Here is a 9,778-nt window from a genome sequence, read left to right on the forward strand (position 1 = left end):
TAAGAGAAGACAATGGATACTGGGGGCAATTTACAGTGTCTGCCACAGGGTTCCTAGCACCTCCAAGGAACTAAATGTAGTCTAGCTATGGTCGGAGAACATAGTGAGACATGGAGGGTGGTTAAGAAGAGGTGGCAAAGAGGAGTGGGGTCCAAGTTCAAGGAGGGCCTTCTAAGGCTTATCCAAATGCAATGGAAATCCATTGAAGAGTTTGTTTTTTTTTTTTAAGATTTTTTATTTATCCTTTTGAGATAGAGCAAGTGAGCCAGAGAGAGAGAGAGAGAGAGAGAGCAAGCACAAGTGGAGGGGGGAGGGGCAGAGGAGAAGGGAGAAGCAGGCTCCCCATTGAGCAGGGAGCCCCATGCGGGGCTCGATTCCAGGACCCTGAGATCATGACCTGAGCCGAAGGCAGATGCTTAACTGACTGTATCACTCAGGCGTCCCAACTGAAGGGTTTTAAGTGGAGGAGCAACACACTCAGATTTGTATTTAAAAGATTCTCCTGTTTGCAGGACGGAGAATAGATCAAAAAAGATCAATTAGACAGCCTTCGCAGGGTCCAACTAAGAGCATGTAGTCACTTGTCTCCATAGCAGAGGCTCTGTAGATAGAGAGATGAAGATGAATTCCACCACTATGTGGAATCTAGAAGCAAGAATACTGAAAGATGTGGGTGAGAAATATGGGGATTTAGGGAAATAAGGGAGTTAAATATCTTCCCAGATTTTCTGGCTTTAGGATTGAGGTGGATACGGTTGTCATTTTCTGGAGGGAAGATTCTGGTAGAGGAGCAGTTTACTTACTGGGAAAGAAATGAGTGTCATTTTGAGTACTTCGTATTTAATGCTCCTGGGAGACATCCAAATGGGGATATCTGGTAGTTAGTTAGATGTCTATGGGTTTGGGTTCAGGAGAGGGATCTAGGATAGATCTAAAAGACTGAGAATTGTTAGTGTATAGATGGTAATTAAATCCAAGGAATGGGATGAAATGGTCTGGGGAAAGTGGGTTGGAAAGAAAAGGGGAGTTCTGAAGAACACAACATTTGAGGAATGAGGGAGAGGGCAGCCAAACATCAACATAGAGAAGAAAGTGCCAGAGGGAAGACCAAAACTCAGGAAATACACAGCTTCACGAATGCTGAAGGAAGTTAAGAGTGTCAAGGAGAGAGTGAGCAAAGTATAAAACTTAATGAGAAGTAAAACAAAGTAAGTGCAGAAAACACGTTTAGATAAGATACAGTCCACATAGTACAAGGCAGAAAGCCAATGAAACTGCAAATCATAAAAAAAATAGGAAACTTGTAATAAAAGAGTTGAAGTTAGATCAAAAAGAACAGCTATGTCATAAAAGGAAAAGGACAAAGCAATAATTTTCAGATTATTTTTAAAATCAGAATTCAAATACATGTTGCTTACAAGATGCTTGGCAGAAACACAAGATGTCTCTAATGGTTTTTGAAGGAAGAGGCAAACACCACCCAGGAAATTTGAATAGTATGGTGAATAAATACAGAATGGCTAAATTGTTTTGGAAATCATACAGTGATTAAATTTGAAAGCCTGGAAGGTGAAAAATATTCTGAAAAAATCACCAAGGCAAACTCAAAGGCAGTTAAAAAAAAAAACAAAAACAGCAGTAAACCAATCAGCACAGGTCGGTGAGGTGGCAGTGGTGGAAGCAGCAGGTGGGTGCGGCACGGGGGGCGTGGGGGCGCTGGGTAGGCTCTGCCGAGATCCTGCTCAAGGTGAACAACCTGAACAACTGCATCATCGAGGGATGCTCAAGCTCAAGGTGGAGAACATCGCTGCCAATAACAAATCAGAAGTAGTAGAAGTAACATTTGTAGATTTTGATATTGTCCTCTAACATATTTCAAACCCTAATGGAGACAAAACAAAAGCGATGGTCAGTCTTTCCTTGAAATTCAACAAGGAACGTCAGGCACATGGTGCGGATGAGTTATAGCAGATAGCATATGGAAATTTCTTGGTAAATCCCAAATCAGGACACAATGTCTCTGCTATATGACCTTGAAAATCCGCCAACATCCGAGGATTCCATGTGCATCAAGGCTGGTGTGTTGAAACGAAACTGTTTTGCTTCTTTGAGAAAGACTTCCAATTCCAAGCAGAGGGCAGTTACCCATTGGAGGGAGGATGAGACCATGTATGTTGAGTCTAAAAGGACCAAGTCACGGTCGTCTTCAGCACAGTGTTTAAGGATGACAGTGATGCAGTCATTGGAAAAGTGTTCATGCAAGAGTTCAAAGAAGGACGCAGAACCATGCACGCAGCCCTACGTGTCCCGTTTAGCCACAGGGAGGCTCCTCTGGAGTTGAAAGACATGTGTGCTGCCATGATACCCAAGACATGGGTGACAGCGATGGCTATACACCTCCCTGCCATTTCCTTGAGGCATACCAACTCCAGTGCTTGAGACAACACCATCCACTTGATCCACCCGTTCTGGAACAATCCACACTAACACATCAAGCGCCCTAAGGCCGATATTCACACACGTGTGTGGGCAAAAACAGCTGACTTCCTCAAGGTGCTGAACCATGCACATCCAGATATTAAGAAAAAAGAAAGGAAAAATGTCAAGGGGAAGATGGTTTCATCCCACTAACTCTTGGGAAGAGGAAGAGGAGGCAGCTAGCAGCTGAAGGCTGGAATTCTTACTACTGGGTAATCGTAGCTTTAAATATTGTACTTCTTCAGGTTCTTAAGGGATTCCCCATTTTGGTTCCATTTTTTACACCTTTGGAAAATAATCTACAGAAACGAGCTGTGCTTGCAAGGACTTCATAGTTCTCCAGAATTTAAAAAAGAAAAAAATGGTGCACCTGGGTGGCTTAGTCAATTAAGCCTTGGACTTTTGATTTTTGGCTCAGGTGGTGATCTCAGGGCTGTGATATCGAGCCCCACAGTGGACTCTGTGCTGGGCATGGAGCCTGCTTAAGATTCTCTCTCTCCCTCTCCACCCCCCATCTCACCCACCCTCCCCACAAAACAACAACAAAAATACTTTTGAGCATGGAAAGGCAACATCAAGAAGTAAAACAAAACAAAATAAACAAAACAGCCCATGGAATGGGAGAGAATATTTGCAAATCATATGCTTCATAAGAGTTTAGTATGTTTAGTATCCAGACTATATAAAGGATGCTTGCAATTTGACAATAAAAAAGACAAATAACCCAATTTAAAAATAAGCAAAAGTTTGCAGTTTGCACTTCTCCAAGGAATAAATAAAGATAGCAAATAATACTTGAAAAGTTGCTAAGTGTATTAGTCATTAGGAAAAATGCAAATGAAAAACACAGTGAGATTTTATACCCACACGGATGGTTGGAATTGCTGACTATAACAAGTTTTGACGAAGGTGTGGAGAAACCAGAACCCTCATACGTTGCTGGTGGGCTTGTAAAATGGTGCAGCTATTTGGAAAATAGCTTGACAGTTCCTCAAAAAGTTAAAGAGTTACCATATGCCCTAACAATTTTACTTCCAGGTATATACCCAAGAAAGTTGTAAACATATGCCCACACACAAAAACCTGTGCATAAATTTTCATAGCAGCATTATTTATAGTAGCCAAACAGTGGAAGCAAACACAATGTCCACCAAGTGGTGAAATGGATACACAAAGGTGGTATATCCACACAATGGAATATTATTTAGCTATCAAGAGGAATAAAGTACTGATAATGTACTATAATTTGAATGAACCTTGAAAACATCCTAACTGACAGAAGCCAGTCACAAAAGCTACATATTTCAAGACTCTGTTTATGTTAAATTGTCAAGAATAGACACAGGGACAGAAAGTAGATTAGTGGTTGCCAAGGCCTGGGGTTAAAAGGGGAATGGAGAGATTATTAGCAGATATGGGTCTTTTTTTGGGGATGAAAATATTCTAAAATTTGATAGTGGCAATAATTACACAATTCTGAATATACTCAAAACCACTGAATTTGTACACTTTAAAAGATTAGATTATTTTGGTATGTGAATCTAATTTCAATAAAAATATATCATGCTTTTATATTTACCCACGTAGTTACTTTTACTGATACTCTTCATTTCTTTGTATGGATTCAAATTACTGTCTACTGTCCTTTCATTTTGGTCTTAGTGACTCCCTTTAAGAGTTTTTTGGAGGATAAGTCTGCTAAGTAACAAATTCTCTCAGTTTTGGTTTATCTGGAAATGTATTTCTCCTTAGTTTTTTAAAAGGCAGTTTGGGTCAACAGTCTTTTTCTTTCAGCACTTTGAATATGTCATCCATGGCCTTCTCGCTTCCCTGGCCTCTGACGAGAAGTCAGCTATAAACTTATTGTGGATTCCTTGTATGTGATGAGTTAATTTCCCTTGTTGCTGTCATATTTTCTTTGATTTGGCTTTTAACAGCTGACTACAACGTATCTATGTATGGATCTCTTTGTGTCTATCTTATTTGCGGATCATTTAACTTCTTGGATGTGTAGATCAGTGTTTTTCATTACCTTCAGATGGTTTTCAGGTACTGAGTTTTCTATTGTTTTTTCTACTGCTTCCTCTTCTCCTTTCTTTTTGGGACTCCCATTATGCCTATGTTGACAAATTTGCAAATGATGGTGTCCCACAGATCTCTGAGGCTCTGTTCTTTTTTTGTACCTCAGACTAGATCATCTTAATTGACATATATTCAAGCCTACTGACTCTTTATTCTGCTAATTCAAATTTGCTGTTGAGCCTCTCTAAGTGAATTTAATTTCTGTTATTGTTATTTTAAACTCTGGAAGTTCTAATTAATTGTTTTTTTTTAAAGATTTTATTTATCGGACAGACAGAGATCACAAGTAGGCAGAGAGGCAGACAGAGAGAGAGGAGGAAGCAGGCTCCCTGCTGAGCAGAGAGACCAATGCAGGGCTCCATCCCAGGACTCTGGGATTATGACCCAAGCCAAAGGCAGAGGCTTTAACCCACTAAGCCACCCAGGCACCCTAATTAATTGTTTTTATAATTTCTATTACTATTCTGTATTTGAGGAGACATCAGTCTCATAATTATCTTAAATATTTAGATATGGTTTCCTTTAGTTCTTTGAACATATTTATAATCTCTGATTTAAAATCTTTGTTAAGTAAGTCCAACATCTTGGTTTCATCAGGAGAGTTTCCATTGACTGCTTTTCTCCCCTGTGTTTTTCCAGATGGGCCATGTTTTCATGCTTCTTTGCATGTTTCATACTTCTTTTGTTTCACACAAAAACAATGCATTTAAAATAAGTGAATAAAATCTGGCAGCTCTGAAAACCAGATCCCCTTCCCTTAGCTTGGAGTTATTTTGTGACTGTTTGTTATCATTTTTGTTATGGCTGCTGTTTGTTTTAGTCTTTCCTGGGTAACCCTAGAAAGTCTGTATCCTCAGAAGATAAAGTGTGTACCCTCAGAAGCCTCTGCAGGTAGCTTTATGGCCAGGTAATTGTTGGACAGAGATTTACTTAAATGCTTTGAACCAATAAGTCAACCAGACTTTGCTAGGTGGTTCTACGTGTTTATAAAGGTGAGCGTCCAATGATCTGGCAGGCGGTTTACAATTTTACTTTAACTGTTACTTCCTGCTCATTCAGAGCTTCAAGGTCAGCCTGAGGTGAGTGATTAGGGCCTTCTCTGTTCTTCTCTGGGCGTGCACCCTACCCCATGCATGTACAGGGCCTTTTAGACTTCTGGAAGGATATTGAAGGTTTTTAAGTCCCTTTATGACCATCTCATTCCCCATTCTTCCTTTTAAGTGTTTTTGTTCATTTGTTTTGTTTTGTTTTGTTTGGGTCAGCCTGGTGTTAGCCCCAAATGTCATCATTGCTTCAGACAGCGGTGATGTTAAACAATTGCTGGTCATCATTTTTGATAAATGCTTTGGTAATATATTGTTTGCACAGAGCATGCTCTGAGTGAGGTCAAATAATGCTTCATTTTCAGAGCTTTTCCAAGGAACTTCCAGATTAGTCAAATGGTGAAAACGCTCTGGAAATGGAGCATTTTGAGAAGCTCCAAACCCTTTCTTACCCCTCCAGGAGTTGCTTGGCTGCTGATCTTCACAGCTACAGTGCTTACAAGGCTATTGGCTTCTAAAACTATGATGGAGTTAGGTAATGGGGGATGGGAAGACAGCAAGTTAAAACTGCACAATGGTCACTATTACTGAAACTCACATGATTTTCTTGAAAAAAATCCTCAGATTGTTGTAGACCTTTGATCAATTTCTAGAATTCTGAATTTTGGTAACTTTTGCCACAAATGTTCTCATTGCTTTTATGGATCAGGAAATTTTTGGAGGTCTTCACTCCCATCATTTCATGGGTACTTCTAAGAAGCATTTTGAACTGAATAAAAATGAAAACACAACACATTGATGTTTGTGGGATGTTGCTAAAGAAATAATTAGGGCAAAATAGCACTAAGTATGTATATTAAAAAAGAAAAAAGATTCGAAACCATGAGCTTGACTTTCACTTTAGGAAACTAGAAAATAAAAAGAGCAAATGAAACACAAAGTAAGCAAAAGAAAGGAAATAATAATAATAATCAGAGCAGAAATCAATGAAATAAGAGACAGGAAAACATATATAAAATGAACGCAATATAAAACTGATATGTTGGTAAGATTAATAAAATTGATATACCTCTACGTAAATTAACCAGGAGGGATACAGGGATGGAGAGAGAGAGAGTGGGGTAAGACACAAATACCCAACATTAGGAATGAGAGAAGAGGCATGACCACACATTTTGCACATACTAAAAGGATAGTAAGGGAGTAGTATGAACAACTTCATGCCAGTAATTTGCAACCTTATGTGAAACGAATGAATCACATGAAAAACAAACTTATCAAATGTCACTCAAGAGAAGTAGATAAACTACATCTTTTTTAAAAAATTGAATTTGTAGTAAAATTTTAACCACAAGGACTCTGATGAAAGAAATCAAAGATCTAAATAAACCGGGAGCTGTTGTGTAGACATGAATAGGAAAGTTCAATACCATTAAGATGCCAGTTCTTTCCAACTTGATCTATAGGCTCAATGTAATATGAATCAAAATCCTAGCAAGTTCTTTTGTGGGTATTGACAAACTGATTCTACAGTTTGTATGGAAAGATAAAAGACCCAGAACAGGGGCGCCTGGGTGGTTCAGGGGTTAAGCCTCTGCCTTCGGCTCAGGTCATGATCTCAGGGTCCTGGGATCAAGCCCCACATCGGGCTCTCTGCTCGGCTGGGAGCCTGCTTCCTCCTCTCTCTCTGCCTGCCTCTCTGCCTACTTGTGATCTCTCTCTGTCAAATAAATAAATAAAATCTTAAAAAAAAAAAAAAGACCCAGAACAGCCCGCACAATATTGAAGAAACAGAACAAACTCAAGAAGACTGACACTATTCGACTTAAAGACATTCTAAAGCTACAATAACCAATACAGAGTGGTACTGGCAAAAGAATAAATAAATAGATCAATAAAGTTAAATACAAAGCTCAGAAATAGACCCACGTACGTAAAATCTTGCCAAAGGAGAAAAGTCAATTCAATGGAGAAAAAACAGTTTTTTTTCCATTAAATGGTGGTGGAACAATTGGATATCCACATGCAAAATAATGAACTTAAACGCAGACCTCACACCTTACACCTTTCCCACTGGCTGCTCTGAAAACCCATCTTTGCACTGTTCCCGTGTGCGGCTTCCCCTTCTTTGCAGTCACCTCTGCTGGATGCCTCGGCCACCACCAAGGACGCTGGCAGCTTTATCTCCAGAGTCCTGGAACTCTCACTTTATTTTGAATCCAATGCATTGGATCCAAGAGTGCTCCATCAGGTCGCTGCAGCAGACACCGCTCTGAGATCACCACCAGGGACTTAAAGGAGAGGAAGGAAGTGGTGGAGAAGGCTGAGGATAGAAGAGATGTACCTGCTAACAGGGACACTGAGATTGAGAAAGATGGGGAGCAGGAAGTCAACAACGAGTGGATGAAGAGGGAGACATGGGGGAGCAGGAGAAGGAAGGCGATGGTGAGGAAAAGGATGGAGAGGAAGATGAGGAAGCCGGGGCAGTTAGGGGCTCACGGGCAGCTAAAGATGAGGAGGGGAATGTCGACACCAAGAAGCAGAAGACAAATGAGGATGACTACGCAGCAAAAAAGGAAAAGTTACACTTAACAAAACTTAACCTATTCACCTTTTGCTTCCCGTCTTGGACTCTAAACGTGGCCACCTTCCAGTGGACAGTCCCGCCTGGCCACCCCACATGGGCAACGCCACCGTGCAGGTGACACACGCACTCCACCAGCCAAAACCACAGCGGGAAATTGCAGCAGGGGAGGAAAAAAGAACCCCAATTTCCCAGGCTCTGCCCTTTTTCTTAAAAAATACTTTAACAAGGAAAATTTGCATTTTCTATTTACTTTATATATTTCTGTACATATTGTTGGTGGTCAGCCATTTTCAATGATCTCAGATGACCCAACCAGCCTTCAGAGCATTTTCTGCCCTACTTCTGACTTCACCTGTGGTGTGCCTATGTTCATTATGATTATCCCAATAACATTTTTTGTGTATGTATTCAGTTGTACTGTAAGTCTTTGGCTTGTATGAAATGGTTAAAAAGACCAAAAATAAGGGTGCCTGGGTGTTGCAGTGGGATAAACGTGGAACTCTTAGTTTGGGCTGGGGTCATGATCTCAGGGTCTTGAGATTCAGCCGTCTCAGACTCTGTGCTCAGCCTGGAGTCTGCTTGAAGATTCTCTCCTTCTACCCCTGCCACTTGCTCCCCCACGTTCTCTCTCTCACTCTCTCTCTTTCTTTAACGTTAATAAATAAATTTCTTTTTAAAAAAGAGGCCAAAGATAAAAGATTTCTTTTTTTATCAGTCTTTTTTAAAAAAGATTTATTTACTTATTTATTTATTTGACAGTCAGAGATCACAAGTAGGCAAAGAGGCAGGCAGAGAGAGAGGAGGAAGCAGGCTCCCTGCTGAGCAGAGAGCCCAATGCGGGGCTTGATCCCAGGACCCTGAGATCATGACCTGAGTTGAAGGCAGAGGCTTAACCCACTGAGCCACCCAAGTGCCCCTAAAAGATTTCTTTTTTTCCCCTTTTTTTGTCTATGAAGTTGCTTTTTATTTATTTATTTATTTTGGCCTGTGTGAGGTATGTGTGGAACAATGTTGTCGAACAATAAACCAGAATTTTATTCCACTGAGCTGTTCTTAAAAAAAAAAAAATAACTCAAATGGATTATAGATTGAAATATAAAATATGAAATTATAAAACTTCTAAAAGGCAACATAGGAGATAATCTAGGTGAATTTGGGTTTGGTAATGAGGCTTTAGATACATCACCAAAAGCATAATCCAAAAAAGAAAAATTCTAATAAGTCAGATTTTATTAAAATTAAAAGCCTCTGCTCTGTGAAAGATGCTGACATTTTAAAGAGGGGTCTTTCTATACATTACCTAAGATTTAGAAACACTGTCCTAGAGAATAGCTATGATTTTTATCTTCAGAAAAGTTCAAAATCAGTGTTAACAGGTGCCATTTAAAAAATCCCCAACAAAGTACTTTCAGAGGTTAAAATTTAATTAATATAACTTTTTATTAGATACTTTTGGTACTTGTAAAATGTATCCATAGTTAACTGAGTGAGTTGCATTCTTAAAACGTTAAAAGTCATTTTCCAAAACTTACAGCTTTTACTTTGAAAACATGAGCTTTAGCTTTCATTTATAATGGTACTATAAATA

The 9,778-nt window shown here is 39.6% G+C and overlaps 1 pseudogene; it reads left to right on the forward strand.

The window, feature by feature from the left end:
• Positions 1-1,779: 1,779 nt before the first annotated feature.
• On the forward strand, positions 1,780-2,631 carry LOC111147770 (annotated as a pseudogene).
• The last annotated feature ends 7,147 nt before the right edge of the window (positions 2,632-9,778 follow it).

The sequence above is a fragment of the Enhydra lutris genome, unplaced genomic scaffold (assembly GCF_002288905.1).
Source record: "Enhydra lutris kenyoni isolate GAN:26980312 unplaced genomic scaffold, ASM228890v2 scaffoldscaffold17, whole genome shotgun sequence".
Taxonomy (NCBI): Eukaryota; Metazoa; Chordata; class Mammalia; order Carnivora; family Mustelidae; genus Enhydra; species Enhydra lutris.